General features: G+C 43.8%; 1 long non-coding RNA gene across 1 annotated transcript in view; it reads right to left on the bottom strand.

Annotated features, from left to right (window-relative positions):
- Positions 1-623: 623 nt before the first annotated feature.
- Positions 624-26,046, bottom strand: part of LOC145358802 (uncharacterized) — a 201,514-nt gene continuing 176,091 nt past the window's right edge. The window contains exon 4 of the long non-coding RNA XR_013889507.1: positions 624-764. This is a non-coding gene — a long non-coding RNA (uncharacterized LOC145358802). The remainder of the gene's footprint in view (positions 765-26,046) is intronic.

Here is a 26,046-nt window from a genome sequence, read left to right as displayed (position 1 = left end):
ATTCTGCTTCCACCGCTGTTTCTGAAATTTTTAAAGTATTCCAGCATTGGATGGACTATCAACACTCTGAATAAAAGTGAGTTCTCCTAACTCAGGACTGAGGTGAGGAGAAAATTTCTTCTTCCAGACAGTAGTGAATCCATGGAACTGACCACTACAGGAAGTAGTTAAGGCCAAAACATTGTGTGATCTTAAGAAGAAATTAGCCCTTGGAGCTAAAGGAATCAAGGGATATAGGAAGGCAGGATCAGGATATTGAATTTGATGATCAGCTATGATCAAAATGAATGGTGGAGCAGGCTTGAGGGGCCGAACGGCCTCCTCCTGCTTCTGTTTTCTATGTTTCTCACCTTTCCCTTTGGTGCTGTCCTTAAATCTAGACCTTATTTTATCACACATTCATCGACAAGTGAAAATCAATCTTCCCTATTTACAATATCAAAATTACTTTATACTGTGTTGTAAATTAATGGAATTAGGAACACGGGATAATAACCATTCACGGTCATCTAGTGTCTCAAAAGTGGAAAAATATCCCAAGGGGTGGCCTAATGTAAAATAATACTTCATTGGTAATTTTCTCCTAATTTGCCAGCTTTTCTCAACCCTTACTGTACCATGGATAAGTGAGCTTGTCAGGACATCATCCATCTCTGAGGGCTTTCGATGGATTTGTTTGCCAAACTGGTTCTTCTCGTTCGACGTGAATACAGCCAGTTTAATAAAAACAGGAAGTGCTGGAAAAAGATCAGATCAGGCAGCATCTGGAGAGACAGAAAACACAGTTAATGGTGTGAATCCAACACGATCCTTCTTCAGAACAGAGTTCACATTTAGACATTTTAGTTTTAAATTATGTTTGAAGGTCATCCTATTTACAAGACAGTTCAAACCCAAAGAGAGGAGAAAGAAAATTATTTAAAGATGAAAGTTAGAGCTCAGGGTGAGTTGAAAATAATAACATTGAAATAAATCCATGACGTAATTTAGGAAAAGGAGCCAATAGGAGAGGAGTGTAACATGACAGGCAGATCTTAATTCATAAACACAATTCATATTTAGTGTTTAGGTTTGTTAATGAAGACTATACCAATAGTGAAATATTTACATAACTTTGTTTCTCCAGCATCAGTGCTAATCCCGACATATTGGTGCAGAAGCTAAAATTCTTTCTTAAGGTGATCACTCTCAGGGACAGTCACTTCTCAGCCACTGCTAACAGTGGCAACTAAATCTTTCCCTGTATCAATTGCCACATCCAGCCAAGAGTGGCATAGTGTCACAATGGTTAGCATTGCTGCCTCACAGTGCCAGGGACCCAGGTTTAATTCCAGCCTAGGGTCAATTCTGTCTGTGCTGAGCTTGTATCTCCTCCCTGTGTCTCCATGGGCTTCCTCTGGGTGCTCCAGTTTCCACCAACAGTCCAAAGATGCGCGGAATGGGGGAGTGGCCATGCTAAATTGACCCTACTGTCAGGGGGATTGACAGGGTAAATATGTGGAGTTATTGGAGTGAGGCCTGGGTGGGATTGTGGTTGGTGCAGACAAATGGGCCGAATGGCCTCCTTTTACATTGTAAGGATTCTATGATTCTACGACGAAATTAAAAAGTTTATTTATTATTGTCACAAGTAGGGTTACATTAACACTGCAATGAAGTTACTGTGGAAATCTCCTAGTCGCCACACTCTGGTGCCTGTTGGGGTACACTGAGGGAGAACTTAGTATGGCCAATGCATCTAACCAGCACATCTTGGACAATAGGAGGAAACCAGAGCACCCGGAGAAAACGCATGCAGACACAGGGAGAATGTGCAAACTCCACATAAGACAGTGACCCAAGCAGGGAATCAAACCTGGCTTGAAAGCTAAGAGACCTAAATGTCAAGCCTCTGCCAATTATGTTTCTCAGCTGAATGCCCAAACCAAGCAAAACATTTGATGCCAGAGAAATGAAATGCCAACTTTGTTACGGATCCAAGAGTTGCCTCAGCTCCCTGCGGCTTTTCTGATCTGCTCTGCCATTGGGAATCCCAGCTGTTGCCAGTACAGGTCAGAAATTTAGGTCATCCCTTCTGTCTGATCTTTCAACGATTAGCCTGAATTGCCAGAAAATTGTGCTGGAGGCATCAGTCAGGGAAATAATCTCCTTTGGGTTACCACTACTCCAAACCTGAAAGCAGAAAACTACGGGTGCTGGAATCTGAAACAAAAACAGGAAATGCTGGAAAATCTCAGCAGGTCTGACAGCATCTGTGGAGAGAGAATAGAATCAAAGTTTCGGGTCTGGATGACCCTTCGACAGAGCTAAAGAGAACTGGAAATAGGGTGAGATTTACATTGATGTGAGCTGGGGAAAGGGACGGAGAGGTGGAGCAGTAGGGCCTGGACTGAGAGCTAGTGACATTAATACATTGTGTTTTGTATGACAGCCCAGTAAATGGATTCATGAGATAGGGATCATATGGGAAGATGGCTTCTATAAAATTCCAAACTGTACTGGTATCTCACCCAATTGGCTATGATTCATGTCCAACCTTTATCAGCACATCACACAGGGAGGTTGTCTCTCAATATTATTAAAAGTCTAGGGGCTGTAATGTGTTTGTCAGAATGCCTGGAAGACAATAGTGAGCTATAATGGTGTTAACTGGGTTGTACAAACTATCTAATACCGTCCAATCAGATCACAGAATTAGTGGGTGCTGACCATGTGACACAACTGACCAATCAGAACGCCACCAGGTGCTCTATTATTTTTATTTTTATTTCCTCCCTTTGTTAATTTCTGATTTTGAAATTATTTTCAATATTCTTCCACATTTGTAAAGTTACGTTTAAATTAGAAGCGCAGTCTCTCCATTGCGTCTGACCAAACAGGGATTGAAAAAAGGAGGTCATTCTCAAATGAAGTTAGAGGTGTGTTGACATGGCAGTGGTTAATGGTGACCCACTGGCTGTAATTTTCCAGCCGTTCACACCCCACCACTGCTGCCAGCGAGGATGGAAAATTTGGTGCCGAATCTCCGTTCACTGCCACGGGATGGGAAAATCCCACTGGCATGTATGACCAGAAAAGCCTGGCCATGATCTGTCTTTCTCTCCCTGGCTCTTGTCTCTTACATTTGATTTGATGAGATTTATTATGTATTGGGATGCAGTGAAAAGTATTGTTTCTTACACACCATGCAGACAAAACATAGAGTACATAGGGGAGAAGGAAAGTAAAGGGTGCAGGATATAGTATTGCAGTCACAGATAGGGTGTAGAGAAAGATCAGCTAAATATAAGGTAGGTCCATGCAAAGTCTGATGGCTGTAAAGACGAAGCTATTCTTGAGTTGGTACATGACCTCAGAATCCATATCTTTTTCCTGACGGAAGAAGGTGGAAGAGAGAATCTTTTTCCTGACAGAGAAGGCCGTCCTATTGGAGTGATTGAGGAAAATTTACTTCCACTCCGGCTGGGTGGGTTCTGGGATGGCTGATCAGTCCAATGCATGGTCCGCACAGATGCTGCCCCAAGCGGGGCAGGTGATGTTTGGAGGGTTGTTGAGTTGTTGCGCTGTCATCATTTCCTCAATGCTGCCTCTGCGTATTCCCGATGATGTCCCTCAGTGGGTTTGGTGAACCATTTTCCAAGTCTTGGGAGCTTTCTCTCGACAAAGGCAGACATCGATGCTGAAATTTGCCATCGCCTCCAGTTCTGCCTCCAGTCAGGGAAAGAGTATTCTTTCCTTGTATCCTGAGACTGAGATCATGTTCCCTCTCCGTGGGGAATAACTCCACCTCTGATACCCTCCTCATTGGCAGAGTGAAGAACAGAATCCCATAGTGTTAAGCAATCATTGCCGCAAATCTATACTCTGCCACAGAACACTGAGAATTCTGACACTGACACCTCATGAATAGTCATCTTTAATTAAACACGAATGACAAAACTCGGGTCAGGTTTATTTGTGGTGTTTGCATGTATCATCTGGAAAAGACAAAGTGCATTATAGCACAAAATAGGCACGTTACTTGACTACACTAAATACAGGCTGACAACAGCAAATAAATACTAATTAGTTTCATTTGCAGAGTCAAAGAATCTTCCAGCAGAAGAATTCTTTTATTCATTTGCCTGGAGAAGCAGATACAGTTTGATGTCAAGACTAACAAACCACTCAACAGCTTCAGCTGACACAACATGAATGTCTGCGATGCCACCACGAATCAATGTCTCAGGGTAGAAGTTCAGTGTGTGTGGATGATACTCAGGCTTGTGTTGCCGGTGTCACAATTACAAATAAAAAAAGCATAGAATAAGTCCATTCGGCCCACTTAGAAAGGGGGCTGACCCTCTCTAAGAGCTATCACAGCACTGCTGCCTCACGGCGCCAGAGACCTGGGTTAGATTCCCCGCTTTGGTCACTGTCTGTGTGGAGTTTGCATGTTCTCCCTGTGTCTGCATGGGTTTCCTCCGGATGCTCCAGTTTCCTCCCACAGACCAAAGATGTGCAGGTTAGGTGGACTGGCCATGTTAAATTACCCCTTAGTGTCATGGGAAATAGCTAGGGTAAATGCATGGGGTTATGGGGTCAGAGGCTGGGTGGGATTGTGATCGATGCAGACTCGATGGGCCGAATGGCCTCCTTCTGCACTGCAGAGATTCTATGATCTTGACAGCTAGGAATTAGTCTTGCTATTCTGTTCTTTTCCCTCTTTCTGTTAGCATGATTTAAAAAAAACTCTGCAATTTTCCAGTCTGTAGGGAACAGTTCCATTGGCAGAAATAATTCCCTGGTTTTGCATTCAAGTGATCATTACTTGTCTGTAATTTTTGACACTGAGTTCCCACAGATCTTGGCAGTTGAGCCCATTCCTGGCAAACTCAGCATCAAGGCAGCATTTAACCAAATGCGGCGTCAAGGAGCCCTGACAATATTAAATGGAAATCAAGAGGAAAACTCAACTGGTTGGAGTCATGCCTCACACAGAGGAAAATGGTTGTTGTTGGAGGCCAATCATCCCAATCCTGGAACGTTGTAGCAGGAGTCCCTCAGGATAGTGCCTTGGCCCCAACCATCTTCAGCTCTTTCATCAATGACCTTTCCTTCATAATAAGTTCAGAGGTGGGAATGTTCGCTGCTGATTGCACTATGCTCAATATCATTCGCAACTTCTCAGGTACTGATGCAGTCTGTATCCATACGCAACAAGACCTGGACTACATTCAGACTTTGGTTGATAGAGGCAACCTGACTGAAAACATCAAACTGTATCTACCAAGTGTGCTCAGCACACTCCTCTGCAGTGATGAGACCTGGATAACATGGAGCTTTCAAACCATAGAATTCCTACAGTGCAGAAAGAGGCTGTTTGGCCCATCAAGTTTGCACCAATTCTCCAAAAGCGCATCCCACCCAGACACCTGGAGGGAAGCCACACAGACATGGCGAGAATGGGCAAAGTCCACTCAAACGGGGTGGTGACAGGAAGGGCTCAGTGTGGGAGTGCTGCCCACCAGTAGTGGGATGTCAACCAGACTCCTTAATGAGCCACTGCGAAACAATTATCCCAACGCCCACCTGAACTGAATGGGGGTTTGCCATGATTCCTGAAGGCCACTCAAAAATCCCTATCAGGTTTGCTTGTGTCCCTCATTGTTTCTATGCCCGCTTGAATTCTCTTTACACTTCTTTTATGCTGACAGATCCCAACACATGGATCTTCTGCAGCTGGATTCAACATCCAACCTAAGCTTCTCAAATGTGTTAAAAACATTTGGTCCTTCCAACAGCCACCAGTTCACCAGTAAACATGATGTTCCAATTCTTGTAGAGTACCCTTTTAAAGATTCCACACTGTGACGTTAGTATTTAATTATAGGTGGTGACAAGAGTGCCTCACACTGGTCATTCTGTCAGCTCAGGGATTACATGTTTCAGTTTGCGGGCAATCTGTACAGAGACCAGCTGCATCACTGAAGCACACAATATGGGAGAGCGATACACTTAGGTCATTCTTCCAGGGCATGACCAGTGATACAAAAGCAATTCTAACTGTTTGATTGCCCCACCCCCATTCAATGTCCAGTCGAGGGATCCAGCATTGGAAGCAGGAGGGACGCATCCCTTGCTCTTGTTTCCGACTCCCGGCTCCCACACTCTTTGGTGACCCCTTCCCTATGACCCTCTCCTTCCTTACTCACTCATGTCCAAGGATCCAGCTGTGAGCGTTGGATTGGCCACGGCATAACCACTGCTCCTGATGTTGCTGCTAGAAATGGTGGTCTGTCAGCCTCTGATTGGTTGTCAGCTCTTGGGGTGGGATTTCTGCCCCCCGGGGGGGCTTGATTGCGTGGAGAATGCTGGCCAGTTAATTGTCACAACCCAATTAGGGAGCAGTAACAGAACAAGTTTGAAATTCCAGTTATCTAATAAGAGAATAAAACCGTACGATTCCATAGTTTTAAACAAACAAAATTAACTTCATCATATATATTCAGAAATGTAAAACAATTTACAATATCTATCTTATACTCTAACATTTAGAATTAGCATGAAATAAATATAAAGCAATAGGCAAACTGTGATTGAACACACTGTATCGCACATTAAATAACAGATGTGACCAAGACAGATCCCACTGATTTCCCAGCAACCCAACCAGACATCAGCGATCACACTGTGTCATCAAATCCTGTTAAGACTCATTCTCTCTCATGAAGGGTTTCAACCCTTCATTTTTGAAGATCTCGGGCAGAATCACAGCAGGTGGGGTGGGGAGGGGTGGGGGGAGGGTGGTGGTGGCAGGCCATGTGTTGACCTTGGGTGAGATTTTCTGGTCTTGGAGTGAGTGTGTCGCTAGTCTCTGAGTTCCTTCGGAAGCCATTCTGATAGAAGCACCTCAATAACTGCTCTCCTCAATGTTTGAACATGGGAACATAGTGGTAAAGTGGTATAATCATTGGGCTGGTAATCCAGAGACCCAACATAATATCAGCAATTGCATTCTTTGTCAATTACAGTGGTATGCCAATTGTGCTGTTAGATGGACACAGCTGGGAGTAGGGAGGCAGATAGTGACTGTTAACAATGCTGAGAATAAACTTATTTATGATTAGAGACAAGCTCCAGACTTGTTCCTTCACCATATACTATTTCTGGAATTAACATAATGCTCCTTGGATCTGGATTTGGAACCCAGCATTGCAGGTGGTGGAATTTGAATTCAATAATAATCTAGAATTAAAAGGTCTAATGATGACCATTGTCATAAAAATCCATCTAGTTCACAAATGTCCTTTAGGGTAGGAAATCTGCCATCCTTACCTGGTCTGGCCTAGATGTGACTCCAGAGCCACAGCAATGTGGTTAACTCTAAAATGGACTAGCAAGCCACTAAGTTAGGGTGTAACTACACCCTTGGACTGCTGTGGTTCAAGTAAGCAGTTCACGACCACCACCTCAAGAGCAATTAGGGCAATAGATGCTGGCCTAGCCAACAAAGCCCACATCCTGTAAATGACTAATAACAATCTCCTCCTGAGACTACAGTCCATGGGATTCACAAAGCTACATTCCTGCCTGCAATTACCAGCTCATTTCCAACTGTTATGACCAAGTGACGAGGGGTAAAATTACTCCTCTATTCTCCCACTCCAAGGTTCACTGTATTAGGATAAGAGATGCACTTTGCCAATTCTGTATGTGTCCCCCTATTTATGCCTTTAGATTGTAAAGAATTAGTCAGACAGGTTTATTGGAACTACTTCCAGGTGCTCGAACACACACACACCTGCCCACACATGCACACCAGTATAAATGGCAGAGTAAAGGAATAAGATTATAGGATCTTACAGTTCATGACCAATTAAACAAAGGGGATATGGTAAGCTGTTCCTTGTCTTGTCTCAATGTGCTGATTCCATGTTGTTGCCACTTTATTCAGCTGTCTTCCTTGTTGTGTGGCATGGAGCAGATTTTCATGGCTTTTCCAAAAGGCTCTCGATTCTCAGTAGATTTCTCTCCTCAGGATAGTTACTTTGAAAAACTAGGCACAGCACTTCTGAGAAAGAGGGTGAGGCACAGCTGTCACACAGCTTCAACACAATGCAACATTGCATTTTGTCCTTGCTCCGTCTTAGTTAGGGATCCTTATAGTTCCTTGTTGTCTGTGTATTCCAGAGTAATTCTATTCATGCAGTTATTGTTTAAGAACAGACAATTGCATTTTGATGTCTCACCTCAGAGGCATTTGAAAAGTCTGGGGATGGTGTGAACCAACAGGGGATAGGGTCTTTCATGCTGCCCAAGGGGATTTAGTAATTGTGTTTTTCATCCCACTTACATAGAAACATAGAAAATAGGAGCAGGAGGAGGCCATTCAGCCCTTTGAGCTTATTCTGCTGTTAAGAACATAAGAAATAGGAGCAGGAGTAGGCCATCTAGCCCTTCGAGCCTGCCCCGCCATTCAATAAGATCATGGCTGATCTGTCATGGCTCTGTTCCACATTCCCGCCCTCTCCCCATAACCCTTAATCCCCTCTCTTATCAAAAATCCATCAACCCGCGTCTTAAAAATATTTAGCGAGGTAGCCTCCACCACTTCAACGGGCAGAGAATTCCAGAGATTCACCACCCTTTGAGTGAAGAAGTTCCTCCTCAACTCCGTTCTAAACCGCCCCCCCTTTATCTTGAGGCTGTGCCCCCTAGTCCTACTATGCTTTCTGAGCGGGAAGAGTCTCTCCACCTCTATCCTATCCATCCCATTCATCATCTTATACATCTCAATGAGATCTCCCCTCATTCTTCTAAACTCTAACGAGTACAAGCCTAGTTTATTCAGCCTCTCCCCATAGCTCAACCCCCTCAACTCCGGCATCAACCTAGTAAACCTCCTCTGCACTCCCTCCAAGGCCAAAATATCCTTGCATAAGTACGGCGCCCAAAACTGCACACAGTACTCCAGCTGCGGCCTCACCAGTGCCCTATACAGCTGCAGCAAGACCTCCCTACTTTTATATTCAATCCCCCTCGCTATGAAGGCCAGCATCCCATTCGCCTTCCTGACCACCTGCTGCACCTGCAAGCTGGGTTTTTGCGACTCATGCACAAGGACCCCAAGGTCCCTCTGCACCATCACCTGCTGCAGTTTTTCGCCACGTAAGTAATAATCCTTCCTACCATTATTCCTACCAAAGTGGACCACCTCGCACTTGCCAACATTAAATTCCATTTGCCAATTTCTGGCCCATTCGCCCAGCCTATCTAGATCCTTCTGTAGACTCTCCACACCCTCCGCAAAATTTGCCTTTCCTCCAATCTTGGTGTCATCAGCAAATTTCGACACCCTACACTCGGTTCCCTCCTCCAGATCATCTATATAAATGGTAAATAGCTGAGGCCCCAGCACCGATCCCTGAGGCACTCCACTCGTCACCATCCGCCAATCCGAATAGCACCCATTGACCCCCACTCTCTGCCTCCTATTTGACAACCAATCCTCCATCCACGCTAACACCCTACCCCCAACTCCATGTCCCCTGACCTTCTGCAATAACCTCCTGTGAGGTACCTTGTCAAACGCCTTCTGAAAATCCAGAAAGACCACATCCACCGGCTCTCCTCTATCCACCGCCCTAGACACATCCTCATAGAACTCCAGTAAATTTGTCAGACACGACTTCCCCTTAATGAAACCGTGCTGCGTCTGCTCTATCAAGCAATTCCTCTCAAGATGCCTCGCTATTTCCTCCTTGATGACGGATTCTAACATTTTACCTACAACAGACGTTAAACTAACTGGCCTATAATTCCCTGCCTTTTGCCTGGCACCCTTCTTAAACAATGGCGTAACATTAGCCACTTTCCAATCTTCTGGCACTTCCCCGGAATCCAGCGACATCTGGAAAATAACCACCAAGGCATCCACTATCACCTCCGCCATTTCTTTCAGAACCTTCGGATGCATTCCATCCGGTCCTGGCGACTTGTCCACAATCAGTCCCTCCAGTCTGTCGAGCACCTCCTCTCTAGTAACAGTATTGTCATTAACACCCTCCAGTCCTACCACCTTTCCATCTCTAACACCCGGCAAATTATTCACGTCCTCCTCCGTGATTCATTATGATCCTGGTTGACCATCCAACTCAGTAGCCTGATCCTGCCTTCCTCAATATCATTTGATCCCCTTTGCCTCAAGTGCTATATCTAACTGCCTCTTGAAAACATTCAATGTTTTGGCCTCAACTACTTTCCTTGGCAGCAAATTCCACAGGCTGACCACTCTCTGGGGTGAAGAAATTTCTCACTTCTGTCTCCCTGTATCATCAGACTGTAACCCCTGGTTTTGGACACTTCTGAGCTCCAGTCTCCCAGCTGCATTGGGCTATAAATGGTTCCCAAAACATCTCAGAACTCTAAATGTGTCAGGCATGGAACCAGTGACCTACAGCAGCCTTTCCAGCTTCTCAGGACTTCTCCTGGGCTCTAACTGGATTAAATGGTACCCAAAGTTTTCCTGAGTCCTAACTGGCTGGCGCCTGTTAACAGTAGCTCCTTTACAGCGCACGGCCTTTTCCACTGCAATGTAACACTCAGATTAAATGAAAACCAGAGAACCTTCTTAAGCTCCCCACATCCCCATGGCAATGTAGCCTTAAGGCTCATCATAGTCTTGCTTTGAAATCAGTGCCTGCCTGCTGTCAGCTTTCCACTCTGATGTTCAGAAATGAATTCTCTTTAAACTTCTTTTGCCCTGGCAGATTCCAACATCTCGATCTTCCACAGCTCACTGTAGCCCCCAATCTAAACTTCACAAATCTGTTAGAGCCACTTGGTCCTTCCAACAGTCCAGCAGGCCCCAATAAATGTGGTGTTCCAACTCTCACGCAGTTCCCTTTTAATGATTCCAACATGGTGACATTAGTATGTAGTTACACATTGTAGTAGGAGCACTTTACACTGGCCAGTCACACCCCGTCTGCTCATGTACTACATGTTTCAGTTTGCACTTAAGCAGAGACCAGTTGTACCATTGCACAACAAAGTATGATGGAGTGATAAACATAGGTCCTGACCAGTAATACAAAAGCAATTCCAATTGCCCTAAAACATTGTCTCATCCCCCCTCCGCCTCTCCAGCACCTCAATCCTGAGGATACTGAACCAGCAAATTCCGATAGTCAGGGGTCTACTGTAAGTTTGGGTGGTTGTATCAAGCTTGGTATGGCTCCTGCTCTGCCCAGGACCACAAGAAACTCCAAAGGGTTGTGAACGTCCATTATACAAACCAGCCTCCCACCGGTTGATTCTGTTCTCACTTCTCGCTGCCTTGGAAAAGCAGCCAGCATAATCAAGAACTTACGCACCCCTACTCATGGGTGGCACAGTATCACAGTGGTTAGCACTGCTGCCTCACAGTTCCAAGGACCTGGGTTTGATTCTCAGCTTTCGTCACTGTCTGTGTGCAGTTTGCACATTCTCCTTATGTCTTGCGTGGGTTTCCTTCGGGTGCTCCAGTTTCCTCCCACAGTCCAAAGATGTGTGGGTTAGGTTGATTGGCCGTGCTGAAAATTGCCCCTTAGTGTCCTGAGATGTGTAGGTTAGAGGGATTATTGGGTGGATATAACAAAGAACAACACAGCACAAGAAACAGGCCCTTCGGCCCAACGAGCCCGTGCCGCCATTTTAACATTATGAGTTCCCTCTTCCACCCATGACCTTTGTCTATGCTTATGGCACTCCACACTGGAAACCAGATTGAGGGGAGACTAATTTAGGGACAATTTGTTACACCAATCAGCCTAAGATATGGGGGTAGGGCCTGGATGGGATTGTGGTCAGTGCAGACTCAATGGGCCAAATGGCCTCTTTCTGTACTGTCGGGTATCTATGATACATCTATCTATGATACACTTTCTCCCAACTTCTTCCATCGAGAAAAAGATATAAAAGTCTGAGGTCACCTGCCAACTGACTCAGGAACAGCTTCTTCCCTAGCGCCATCATGCTTTTAGATTGTATACTCTGCCAGGACAGTGAGAGAGAAGGGCCACCGTGAAGATTACCAGAGCCATTATCAGTTTTTCCACTTTTATCAACCAGTGAGAGGATGTTTTATCAGGTTTGGATAGATTACTTCCCTGGTTACTGCATTGACTCCCCTTTGCAAACTGACACTGACCCGTTACACATTGACTTTAAATGGACCTACCTTATATTAAGTTGATCTTTCTCTTCCCCCAAGCTATGACTGTAACACTATATTCTGCACTCTCTCCATTCCTTCTCTATGAACTAAATGCTTTGTCTATACAGCGTGCAAGAAACAACATTATATCCCAAAAAATGTGACAATAATAAATCAAATCAAAATGTACAAGATCATGGAAACAAAACCTGTATGATAAGTAAACTGTGGATAGAATGGATTGAAACTATGGCAGAAATAGTTAAAAGTGAAGTTGAAAGCGACGTGGACATGATTAATACAAGATTTAATACGTCACAACACTGTGCAGTGCAAGAAACAAAGCACATCGAGTGTTATAGAAGTTGGAAGATAAAACAAAGCAGTCTGAAGGACTTTAGCCTTGAAAAGTTGTAACAGGGAGGAGACCTTACATAAACACGCAAAATGATTATACAGCAGCGACATAATATTTAAAAAAGCCTTGTATTCTTGCAATTCAAAAACCTGTTGTCGCAAATTCTGAGCATCATTCATGTCAAGTTTTACTGGGTGAAGGATAACATGCGTAATGGTTATAGGTGCTGTCTGATAAATAAAGTTAAAGTAAAGTTTATTTATTAGTGTCACAAGTAGGCTTACATTAACACTGCAATGAAGTTACTGTGAAAATCCCCTAGTCGTCACACTCCGGCGCCTGTTCAGGTACACTGAGGGAGAATTTAGCTTGGCCAATGCACCTAACCAGGACATCTTTCAGACTGTGGTAGGAAATTGGAGTACCAGGAGGAAACCTATACAGGCACGGGGAGAACATACAAACGCCACATAGTCAGTCACCCGAGGCCAGAATCGAACCTGGGTCTCTGGTGCTGTGAGGCAGCAGTGCTGACCAGTGTGCCACCGTGCGGCTTTGTAGCTTGAGTTTCTGAAATCTCCCAACTCTGTCATCATCTGGTTAATGAAAAAATAAATAAACTATAAAGAAAGAACCAGAGACAACTTGCAGAGAGATGAGACGACTATTTTAGGGTAGGGCCAATATGAAAACAATAGACATGGGCTAAAACAGACAAAGATAATGGGCACTTTACAGCCTTCCAGGCTGAACTTTGAGTTCAACAACTCCAGAGCATGACCTCCCCCTTCCACCTTCACCCCATTTCCATTTATTTTCTGATTTTCTTTGCTTTCAGCTCTGATGAAGGGTCATCCAGACTCGAAAGATTGGCTCTATTTTCTCTCCACAGATGCTGTCGGACCTGCTGAGATTTTCCAGCATTTTCAGTTTTTGTGTCAAAGATAATCTGGTTCAGATGACAAGGAAAGATTCTCTTTGCGAAGAATGTTGAACGTTTGAACATTCTGGGTGGGGGTTGTGGAAGCAAACACCTAAGATTCTTCAGATGATGTGATTGAGGGGAGGGTCTAAGAGTATTTTTTATTCAGGATTGAAGAACTAGGATAGTCCGAATGATTTTGTTCATCCGTTTTCCTGCAACCTTGTGACCAAAGACAACCTACAACTGGCACATAGGCCAGATTTTTCTGGCTGTTCATGCCGGTGGGGTCTTCTGGTCCTGCTTACGGTGCACCCTTGCCGCGTGTTTCCTGGCAGTGTGGGGTGCAATCAATAGAAAATCCCATTGACACAGCAGGACCAGAGGTCATGCAGCTGCCTCCCACTGTGAAAAACATGCTATGGGGAGGCTAAAAAATCCCTCTCGATACAATGCTGCTTGAACCCTTATTTGTACACGCGGGACACGTGCATGTGCATGTACACAAACACACGTGCACACACTTGCATTAATGCACACACATACACTTTCCAGCAGAGGTCACCGGATAGCAATCAGGATGGCAAACTCTGATTGGTTGTTGCCTCAGACTAAATTTTGGAACATCCCAACCAATGTCCTGAGTGGGATCAGTTAACTCAGAACGGAGCAGTGACACGGATTTGACATGTAACCACTGGACCGCTGGGTGAACTTGATGATTGTACGGCTTGATGTTCTGGACTGGAAAAAAACCATAAAGGAGAAATCGTGCAGAATGAAAATTTAGAGTCAGTTTTTATTTTTGTGTTGAATTTTACAACAAATAAATAAACAGATTCAAAATTGGCTCATTTGTAGGAGACAGAAGGTGATGACAAAAGGCTGCTTTAGTGACTGCAAGCCAGTGTCCAGTGGCGTACCACCAAGATCTGTGCTGGGTCTCCTATTATTCAACACATACATAAACGACACTGATGACTACGTGGGAGGTAGGATTAGTAAGTTTGAGGGTGACACAAAGATTGGCCAAGTGGTTAACAGTGAGGCTGAATGTCTTGGGCTACAAGAAGATATAGACAGAATGGTCAAATGGGCAGGTAAGTGGCAGATAGAATTTAACCCCAAAAAGTGTGGGGTGATACACATGGGAAGGAGTAATTTGACAAGAAAGTACTCAATGAATGGTAGGACACTAGGAATTTCCGAAAAACAAAGGGACCTTGGCATATTTGTCCACAGATCACTGAAGGCAGAAGGACATGTTAGTAGTGTGGTGAAAAAGGCATATGGGACACTTGCCTTTATCAATCGAGGCATAGATTACAAAAGCAGAAAAGTCGTGTTGGAGTTGTACAGAACCTTTGTGAGGCCACAGCTGGAGTACTGTGTGCACTTCTAGTCACCACATTATAGGAAGGATGTGATTGCACTGTAGGGGATGCAGAGGAGATGGAGAGGATGCTGTCTGGGATGGAACATTTAAGTTATGAAGAGAGGTTGGATAGGCTTGGGTTGTTTTCGTTGGAGCAGAGAAGAGCAAGAGACAACCAGATTGAGGTGTACAAGAATGTGAGGGACATGAACAGATTAGATAAGGAGCAGCTATACCCCTTAGTTGAAGGGTCAGTCATGAGGGAACATAGGTTGAAGGTGAGGGGCAGGAGGTTTAGGGGGGATGTGAGGAAAAACCTTTTTGCCCAGAGGGTCGTGACAGTCTGGAATGCATTGCCTAGAGGAGTGATAGAGGCGGGTTGCCTCACGTCCTTTAAAAAGTATCTGGATGAGTAGCTGGTATGTCATAACATTCAAGGCCAGGGGCCAAATGCTGGTAGATGGGATTAGGTGGGAGGTCAGGTGTCAGTGCAGATACTGTGATGGGTCGAAGGGCTCCTTCTGCACTGTATGATTCGATGATTTCTAACAAAACTCTAAAATATCCGCAGTAAGCTAACTTCACATCAAACACCAAGAGAAAAGATTCCCTTTTAAAGGTAAGTATTTTATCTGTTACAGTGGGAACATAATTACCTGATTTACATAGTGCTGTACTTTATTGAAACACAACACTAACAATGAATTGTAATAGAAAACAGACAAGTGTGTAGAATAATATTCCCGAACATGCTGAACGAGAACATTCTTTATTCATTCCTCTCCAGGTGTTCTGGCATCTCACCAAACAGACATTCATTGTTAGGTGTCTCTGGGCTACCAAAACATGAATCCTGTGCAATTGATTGCAATTCCAAATTTATAATTGCCTGGAGTCACTTGGAGCAACAACTTGGGAAACTTGCACAAAACAACAGCCATTATCATTAACCTCTTGTTGTGGAGGATCCATGTCATTGTGTTATGAAGTGGAGGTTGATCCCCTTCTGAGAACTAACACCTAACCACTCAAAGAGGAGTACCTTGTCAAATAATCTGTAAAAAGTGAATGTGAAGTGGTATGATCTGATCTTCAGCAACTTTTAGTCATTACATCAAAATAACTACCTGACACTCTCTCTAAAATCAACAAGTAACAATTTATTTATCTAACTAACAGTGAGCACATTCACTAAACTATTAACAAACCAAACAAAACAAGATTCTAACAGAATGCTGTTCCAACAAATACAATTCCCACTCATTAACAAAAATAGAATTTTAGTCACTCTCTAAATTACAACCAGGTTTTCTGTCTTTCAGAATATTCTGTGCCTTCTCTGTTGATTCTTTGTTCTTCTTTGGTACCTAGATGAAACTTTGAGCTAATAGCTGTGAGCTCTGGCAGGTGACAGTTGCTCTCCTTGCTTGTCCCACTGCCCCCTTCCTTTTATGCCTGTGATGACACATCAATATCCCCCACAATAGGATTGGTCCTAGGTTGCTAAAACCATCAGACTTAAATTTAATCAGCTCTTGGTAAGTGTCTAACTCAAATTAATTAGCTGAATTAAAAAAATATAAAAATCTGAAAGCCTGTTGCCTTGGTGACACTACTTCTTGGCCTTTTGATACAAATATTTCATTTTGGGCGCTCCATATGTACTAGCATTTCTCTTAACTTTCTAAGCACAGAAAAAGCACAGAAAAAGTGACCATGCAATGCTTTCTCCCCTAGTATTTTACAATGTTGCAAACATCAATCTACAATTACTCTATTCAACTTCACAACAATTGTAAACCTAATGATACTGGCACTATGACTAAGCACTCGTACCTCTCTGAGTCATGACAATGAGAGCTGGCAAGCTATGCAGCTGTAAAAGGCATCACAATCCATGTTCAAACTTGTCCTCACCCAAAACTCACCCAAATTTTTCAGTGGGGTGACTGGATTATAAACTGCAGTGGGAACTTTGACTGACTTACTCCTCCAAGATGCAATGGAATCTGTTGTGGTAACTGTGTAATGAACCAGTCCAAAGACAGCAACAGGACAGAAGAAGAGTCAATCCTGGGATTGACTGGTTGACAGAGTGCTGCTCTGGTTAGCTCAGTTTCAGGATAAACTCTTTGCAGAACACAGATTCACATTACATAAGAACATAAGAACTAAGAGCAGAGTAGGTCATTCAATAAGACCATGGCTGATCTTTTCATGGACTCAGCTCCACTCACCTGCCAGCTCACCATAACCCTTAATTCCTTTACTGTTCAAAAATGTATCTATCTTTGCCTTAAAAACATTCAGTGAGGTAGCCTCAACTGCTTCACTGGGCAGGGAATTCCACAGATTCACCACCCTTTGTGTGAGGAAGTTCCTCCTCAACTCAGTCCTAAATCTGCTTCCTCTTATTTTGAGGATATGCTCCCTAATTCTAGTTTCACTTGCCAGTGGAAACAACTTCCCTGCTTCTATCTGATCTATTCCCTTCATAATCTGATATGTTTCTGTAAGATCTCTCCTCAGTCTTCTGAATTCCAATGAGTATAGCCACAGTCTACTCAGTCTCTCAACTCCGGAATCAATTACAGACAGTAAATGTGCAAATAAACAAACCCGGACATACTCTCTTCCACCTTCTCCCCTCGAGAAAAAAATACAAAAGTCTGAGGTCACATACCAATCAACTCAAGAAAAGCTTCTTCCCTGCTGCCATCATACTTTTGAATGGACCTACCTTGCATTAAGTTGATCTTTCTCTACACCCTAGCTATGACTGTAACACTACATTTTGCACTGTCTCCTTTACTTCTCTATGAACGGTATGCTTTGTCTGTATAGCAAGCAAGAAACAATACTTTTCACTCTATAGTAATATATATGCCAATAATAAACAAATCAAAATGAAAAAAAAACTTATTACTTAAAAAACTTCATTCGTATCCCACTTTGGAACATATAGGAATGTAGGACTTGGGAACAGAAGCGCCATTTGACAGGATCATGGCTGATGTGATTGTGGTCTCGATTCCACTTTTCTGTTTGCTCCCAATAATTCTTGACTCCCTTGTTTATTAAAAATCTGACTCAGTCTTGAATAAATTCAATAACCCAGCCATCGCTGCTTTCTGCAGTGGAGAATTCCACAAACTAATGATCCTCTGGGAGAAAAAAAATTCTCCTCATCTCAACCTTAAAATGTACATCTCTTATTCTTAAATTGTACCCCCAAGTTCTAGTCTTCCCCTCAAGTGAAAATATCCTTCCCATATCCCAGGTCCCCTCAAGATTGTAGATGTTTTAATAAGATCGCCTCTTATTTTTCTAAACTCCAAAGGGTTATAGGCCCAACTGTTCAATGCTTCTTCATAAGATAACCCTATCCCTCATGGGGGCACAGTGGCACAGCGGTTAGCACTGCTGCCTCACAGCTCCAGGAACTGGGTTCAATTCTGGTTTTGGGTCACTGTGTGGAGTTTGCACGTTCTCCCTGTGTCTATGTGGGTTTCCTATGTGCTCCTGTTTTCTCCCACTGAGAATACTGCCTGCACGCAACAGCTCAGAACTTTTGGAGTTATCGTAGAATATTGTCATCTGCTGTTGATTGTGAGGATTCCATTCCCATGAAATCTTGTAAAGGGTGAAATTGTGAAGGGTGAACTTACGCCTGTGCAGTGACAGTGCCCACCTTCTACGTGGGAAGGACATGGATGAGAGTGACAGTGAAGGTGAGAGTTGAACAGTCTAACATTAGAGTCTAAATCACGGATGAGCAAAGTTTAGGGGCCACAAGTCGTGATTTGGTGAACACACACATTCACGTAGGTAAACAAATTTGCGATGGAAGGGGTTGTGAATGACAGGAGTCAACTGTAACTTATAATCAGTCCAGAATTACAAATGTGTTATCATGTTCAAACTGAGTTTAGAAAACGTACATACATCAGAGGAAGGTTGAAGGTTGTTTACTGCTGTAGAATTCACTAACTTTATGTTTTCTTCATTTATCTCCTTTTATCCTCTTTCAACCTCTGCCAGGATAGTGAGAGGGAAGGGCCACCATGAAGGTTACCAGAGCCACTATCAGTTTTTCCACTTTTATCAACCAGTGAGAGGATGTTTTATCAGGTTTGGACAGATAACTGCCCTGGTTATTGCATTGACTCCCCTTTGCAAACTGACTTTATTGACTTTATTGACAAACTGACACATTGACTTTAAATGGACCTACGTTATATTAAGTTGATCTTTAGCTATGATTGTAACATTACATTCTGCACCCTCTCCTTTTCTTCTCTATGTACAGTATGCTTTGTCTGAATAGCGCACAAGAAACAATAGTTTTTGCTGTAATCCCTTACATCTCAGCGCAGGCTTGGAGGAACAAAGGGCCTGTTCTACTGCTGTAATTTTCTTTGTTTTTTATGTGACAATAATAAATCAAATCAAACCTTACAAGGGGGAGAGAAGGCAGCAAAGTAGAGTTTTGATAGCAATTCATAGTTTCAGAATACAATAAAGTTAAGTGAGTTCTTCTAGATATGGCACCTCATTATGTCAAAACATCTCAAAGAGCTGTTGCCACACCTTACACATCTTTTGGAGAATAATGTCTGTTGTAGAAGGAAGTACATTGAATAAATATTTCATGATGTTACCTGACATTCCCAAGTGTGAGCTAGCTTCTCGGGTAAACAAACAAATGAGCAACAATCAAATGTGTGACTGTTTTGAAGTCAGCCTTCGCCACTTTGTTTCTGACCATTTGGCTATATTGACTGAGAAAGTTCATTGAAGACCCTCCTGTGCATGTGAAGGAAGCTGTGTCGGAAAATAAGGCCAAAATGAAGGGTTAAGATAATGTTATGAGGGCGGCACAATGGTTAGCACTGCTGCCTCACAGCGCCAGGGGCCCGGGTGCAATTCATAGCTTGGGTCACTATCTGTGTGGAGTCTGCGTGTTCTCCCTGTGTCTTCATGGGTTTCCTTCAGGTACTCCAGTTTTCTCCCACAGTCCAAAAGATGTGCTGGTTAGGTGCCATGCTAAATTCTCCTTCAGTGTACCCGAAAAGCGCCAGAGTATGGTGACTAGGGGATTTTCACAGTAACTTCATTGCAGTGTTAATGTAAGCCTTTTAGTGACACTAATAAATAAACTTTGAAACTATAAAGAGATATTTTCCCACAAATAAGACTTTAAATCATTTAAAAAGTGTTTGTTTTTGGTCAGCTTTGTGTCTTACACAGATGGAAACTCATGCACAATGTGGAATATATCTTGAGTCACACCATGAACACATCTCATTCTGGGCCCAGAGACCTTGAGAACAGGTTGGCGGTGCAAACACTTAGGAACCCTAAGGGGGAAGAGTTGTGGTGGGGAGGGAGGGAGGGGCAACCGCAGTTTGACCAGTTAACATCACATAGTTTAGCAGAGTATGACTAAACTCCCCACAGTCTGTGGAGAGATTAGTGATAGGTGTATCCATCCAGGTGGACAATGGTTAGGATCTCCTTGTGTGCATCATAGTGAACAGCATTTCCCATATCCATGCCCTCCATATCTAGAAGGGCAAGGGACACCATCATGTCCAAGTGACCGATCATCTTGGACATATAGAAACATAGGACTGTATTTAATGCAGGCAGTTGGTGGGGGGGTCCTTGTCCACTGGCTGGAAAGCTGTGAAGAGCCCAATGTCGCATTGTTTGAGGAAGGTCATTAGTATGAAGCACCTAGTCACAGGCCTTGGGCATTTCCTCGGGCAAGGACTCCGGAGTAAAAATCCCACTGCACCCCTTTCATCCCCCTCCCCCCTCAAGGGCCTCTTGACAATCAGACGCTGGCAGCTGTACAGGCAGCACCAACGGGAATAGTGGCAACTCCCGGTAAAGCACACAGGGAGAGCTCTAGGATCAGCATGGGAGCCAGGCCACTGATGGATGAAAGCAGCAAGATGGAGATGTCGGGTGGGGTGGGTGTGTCACAATGGTGGGTTAGTAAAAAATGGGGCATGGCCCTTCCCTGCCTGAGGCTGGGTCATTCAATTAGGCACTGGGTGCTTTGGGACAAGGGATTTGTCTGGGAGTTCACAAGCAACCCTGACAAGGTTTTCTTTGGCTGCCCCATCCATCCGCCACTGGTTAAATGGCAGCAGAGGTGGAATGAGGCCCTTTGGTGGACATTAATTGAGGACCTCAATTGGTGGCAGGGTGGGAGTGCTCTTCACGAACCTTCCCGTGGGGGCAGAAGCCCAGCGGTGGCCCATCCAATTAAATGCCTCTCTGACTCAAACTTGCCCTTGGGGAGGGCATTAAATTCCACCAATAGAAAGAGCTGCTGCACAGGAGGAGGTCATTCCTTCATTACTGCTTGATTAAATTCCTGGATTCCTTACCTGGCAGCATTGTGGGAATACCATATCAGTAAACAGCCCAGAATCTTCTCAAGGATGATTAGATAGCGGCAGTAGCCAACCTTGCCAGCAACATGAGAATGCCGTGCTCCCACTACAATATCTCTTTGCTTACTGGAAATATCACTATCTCTAAGAGATGCACCAACTCCAACCTCTTTAGGTACTTACCTCAGAGTCTTTAGCAGCAGCAGAACTAACACTCAGCTAATTTACAATTTGGCAAGCAAGGGCTGTAAAGTAATGGGAAAGCTGAACTGTTCCAAGCTGCTCCCATTGCTAATGGAGAGATTTTGAGCATGAGTCAGGGTTATACTTGTCCGTATTTGTGACAAGTTGCAAGTCTACTGACGCCAGATGTTTAAATGAAAGTGTTTTGGTATCAAATGCACTGAAGCGCTCTGCAAAGTCTCTGATCTTAGATCACAAACTGGTTTTACTGACTCATGTTAGTTCATGTATTGTCATTGCAATCTCAATACAAAACACCTCTTTCTGCACAGAAAAGCATGCCATGTTTAATTTGTGTTTGGAACATCCTTACCACAGGCTTTCTCTTCTCTCCCCATTTCTAACGCTCTCTGACAGTAAGAGAGAAACTTGCTTATGTTTTGTAATCTAGAAGCATAAGGAAGTAGCTGCTGTTACTGATCTCTATGCGCCCCGTTCTCTGGCCTTGTGCAAGAAACATTAACCATGTATGAGCTCCACATAATTGCTAATACTGCAAATGAGAAATGAACTGCTTATAACACTCATGCTAATGCGCCAGAGCACGGTGAATTAGCCTGAGCAGCATGGGAGTACAGTGGTTAGCACTATTGCCTTGCAGTGCCAGGGACCCGGGTTCAAGTCCAGCCTAGGGTGATGTGTGGAGTTTGCACATTCTCCCTGTGTATGTGCAGGTTTCCTCCGGATGTTCCAGTTTCCTCCCAAGTCCAAAGATGTGCAGCTTAGGTGGCTTGGCCATGCTAAATTGCCCCTTAGTGTCCCAAGATGTGTATGTTAGGAGGATTATTGGGGTAAATATGTGGGGTTATGAGGATAAGGCCTGGGAAAGATGCTCTGTCTGAAAGTAGGTCAAATGGCCTTCTTCTGCTCTGTGGGGATTCATGGTAACTCAGCCAACTGCTATGTGGGTAAAACTCTAAGCTCATCTGCAGCCTGATGATGCATGTTTGAGTTCTCCGTGTGCCATTGTTTTAAAACAAAGAAAGACTTGCATTTATACAGCGCTTTTCATAACCACAGGACACCCCGAAGTGCTTTACAGAAGTGAAGTAGTTTTGCAGTGCATTGACTGTTGTAATATTAAATGATGGTGCTACTGTACAACATGTTTTCTACACTGAGTGACACTTTGCATGGAGGTTTAACTCCCAAGAAACTGGTGTGTTTGAGCAATTCCTCTTCTGCCTTCAGGTACCAGGCCCTAAGAGGGCATTGAGGGCCATGTGCTTCCAATAGATTAGCCCATTGTACTTCACAGATTACTACAGTAATTTGCCATTGCCCACAGTGTGGATGACCAGGAAACTCTTCTTTTACTGTTTGCCATCAGCCTCGTAGAACCACAGAATCTCTACAGTGCAGAAATAGGCCATTCGCCCATTGAGTCTACAACCAGAAAGAATGCTTTTTCTATGGTGCGTCTGTAAAATATGTAATTGAGTTCTTTAGACATTTTGGGGAAATGCAATAAGGTGCTACATAACTCTAGCTTGTGGCTTAGGGTGGCACAGTGGCCCAGTGGTTAGAGCTGCTGCCTCACACTGCCAGCAAACTGGGTTCAATTCCAGCCTCGGGTCACTGTCTGTGTGGAGTTTGCACATTCTCCACACGTCTGCATGGGTTTCCTCCGAGTGCTCCGGTTTCCTCCCACAGTCCAAAGATATGCGGGTTAGGTTGATTGGCCTTGCTAACTTGCCCCTTAGCGTCAGAGGGAGCAGCAGGGTGAATACAAGGGATTGTGGAGATAACGCCTGGGTGGGATTGTTGTTGGTGCAGGCTCAATGGGCTGAATGGCCTCTTGTAGGGATTCTATGATTGTAGGATAATGGAAAATGTTGCTCAGCTTGGATTCTGACATTTGACAGAAAATAGCAGCAGCCAAGCCCCAGGTAATTTATGTGTTTTACTAGCTTTCTTCCTCTAATTTGGGAAAATATCAGAAAACTTGTAGGTATGGGAATGGTGAAATATCTTTGGATTAAGGATGACAGTGGGCTGCATTTCATTAGCCACCGTGACTCTTTATAAATCAGCTCCAAGAGTCTGTCTGAACAATAAATGTAGGTGGACTATTTGACCACGAGGACCTCATGAATCAAAGTGGGTTCTCTCTTTCCCCAGTGCCTGAATATGCACGCAAATACTTTCACCTCTGTAACCAAGAAAGATTGAGAGCTATTGTATTGCCCCAATTGTATTGCCAGCTCAGTCGAGGCCAGTTAATCCAGTACTGATTAGGAATGAAATCTGGAACGTTAAATCGGGACTTCAGTCATTCCATATTGAATCATTTGGACCCTATCAGCCTGGATGTTGAAAATTGACCATTTCTTTATGGGCAAAACTTGCTTGTATGAAGAGGATTATTGCTCTTACTCAGGCTCTGTCTAAATGGATAAAAGAGATTCGATAGTAAGTAAAAATAAAAGAACAACGTTACATAAATATATTCAGTCAGAAATAGCCTCATGTTCGTGCCTTCAATTGATTACTTGCTCATGAAGTGAGACATTCAGTCATCTTGAGTAGAAATATCTCATGCCTGAGGGGAAGGGCCATGTGACAGTTTTAATCTACTTACATGGAGTTAGCAGGGTTTAAAAGCAGTCATGTGATGTGGTGCTTTCACGTAAGGAAGAGCATTGTAATGCCTCCGGCCAGGTTGGTCCAATTTAACCTTTCAATTTCCAAAATCCCTTCATTTTCCAAACTGAATTCCAGACAGCTCAAGTAGAAACTGTTTCCAATCTCGGAAGCCAGGCTGAATAGATTCTAAACGCATCTAAATACAAATATTTGTAATTTTAATTTATAACCCGTTGCTGTTTGCAATTAAATGTGAAGAGCAGCAGTCCTGTTATATCAAGGGCAACTTTGGTGTGGGATTGATGCAACTGGGTTTCTCATGGATCTGTGTGGTATAAAGATCCCGGGGTTTTTTCATAGCAAACACCTGCATTTATGTAGCGCCTTTTATGTGGAAAACATAGACATAAGCTTTACAAGATGAGAAAAGGACACAAAAAGATAAAAGAACAAATGGTTTTTAAAAATTCTTCCATGGGATGTGGGTGTCACTGGTTGGACCAGCATTTATTGTCCATTCCTAATTGCCCTTGAACTGAGCATGTCAGGCCATTTCAGGGGGCAGTTAAGAGTCAACCATGTTGCTGTGGATCTGGAGTCAGCTGCAGGCCAGACCAGGTAAGGACAGCATATTTCCTTCTCTCAAGGACATTAGTGCACCAGATGGGTTTTTATGACAGTTGAATAGTCATTGTTAGACTTTTTCAATTCCAGACTGTTAGGGAGTTTAAATTTCACCATATGCCATGGTGGGATTTGAACCTGGGTCCCCAGCTGATTCTGCTGGGGCCCTGATCCAGTGACAGTACCACTACACCACTGCTCCCCCCAACATGAGTCATGGTGTGCAAGCTAGGAAAGGTGATCTAAAGCTTGTCCTGATGGTGTGCGAGCTAGGAAAGATGATCTAAAGCTTGTCCTGATGGTGTGCGAGCTAGGAAAGATGATCTAAAGCTTGTCCTGATGAAAGTTCACAAGCTGAAACATTTAACTCTGTTTCTCTCTCCGCAGATGCTGCCAAACCTGTCAAGTATTTCCAGTGCTTTCCAATTTCATTTTATGACCAAGTGCCTGTTTGGAAAGATTGATTTTGAGAAGGTTGTTAAGCAAAATGCAGAAAGGAAGAATTTAGAAGAGAGTTCCTAAGAGCATGACTCTAACAGCTAAATGGGTCTGTCACTGGGGCTCAATAGAGGTAAGGCATAATGTACAGAAGTGTCAGAAGACTGAAGACTTTAGTGGCGGCACAGTGGTTGACTCTGCTGCTTCAAAGCACCAGAGAACCAGGTTGAAATCTGGCCTGGGGTCACTGTGTGGAATTGCATGTTCTCTCCATTTCTGTGTAGGTTTCTTCCGGGTGCTCCAGTTTCCTCCCATAGTCCAAAAATGTGCAGGTTAGGTTGATTGGCCTTGCTAAATTGCCCCTTAGTGTCATGGGTCTAGCAGGGCAAATATGTGGAGCTGCGGGACAGGGCCTGGGTGGGATTGTGGTTGGTGCAGGCTCGATGGGCTGAATGAACTCCTTCTGCACGGTACAGATTTGATGACTTCAGGAGATTGTAGTGTCCAAGCAAAGTAGGCCCATGGAAAGAACCAGAATGAGGAGATTAAATACAATGCAATGGAGGACTGAAAACAATGTTAAAATTAACCATTGCTATTCATAATGTCTCTGCAGAAATTAATCCTTGACTGGGGATGGCTAGAGACTGAGGTTTGCTCACATTTATCATTTTTGCTTGCTGAAAATACTTGACTTCATGCCTTGGATACCTCTAGACTTCATTATCCCTGCACCTTCATGGCCAGCCTTCCACCCTCTGGAAATTTAAAATCATACAAACTTTGCTGCCCAAATCCTAAATTGCCCTTTGCCCTCCTGTGCCTATTGATTGAGGATCCCAGTCAGGCAAGACCTCAATTTTAAAAGTCTCATCCTTGTTTTGAAATGCCTCCATGGCCTCCCTACTCTCCATC

Source organism: Carcharhinus amblyrhynchos, chromosome 26 (assembly GCF_965287045.1).
Source record: "Carcharhinus amblyrhynchos chromosome 26, sCarAmb.v2.hapA, whole genome shotgun sequence".
Lineage (NCBI taxonomy): Eukaryota > Metazoa > Chordata > Chondrichthyes > Carcharhiniformes > Carcharhinidae > Carcharhinus > Carcharhinus amblyrhynchos.
Note: the sequence above shows the minus strand (reverse complement) of the source record. Positions and strands in the feature narration are given on the sequence as shown.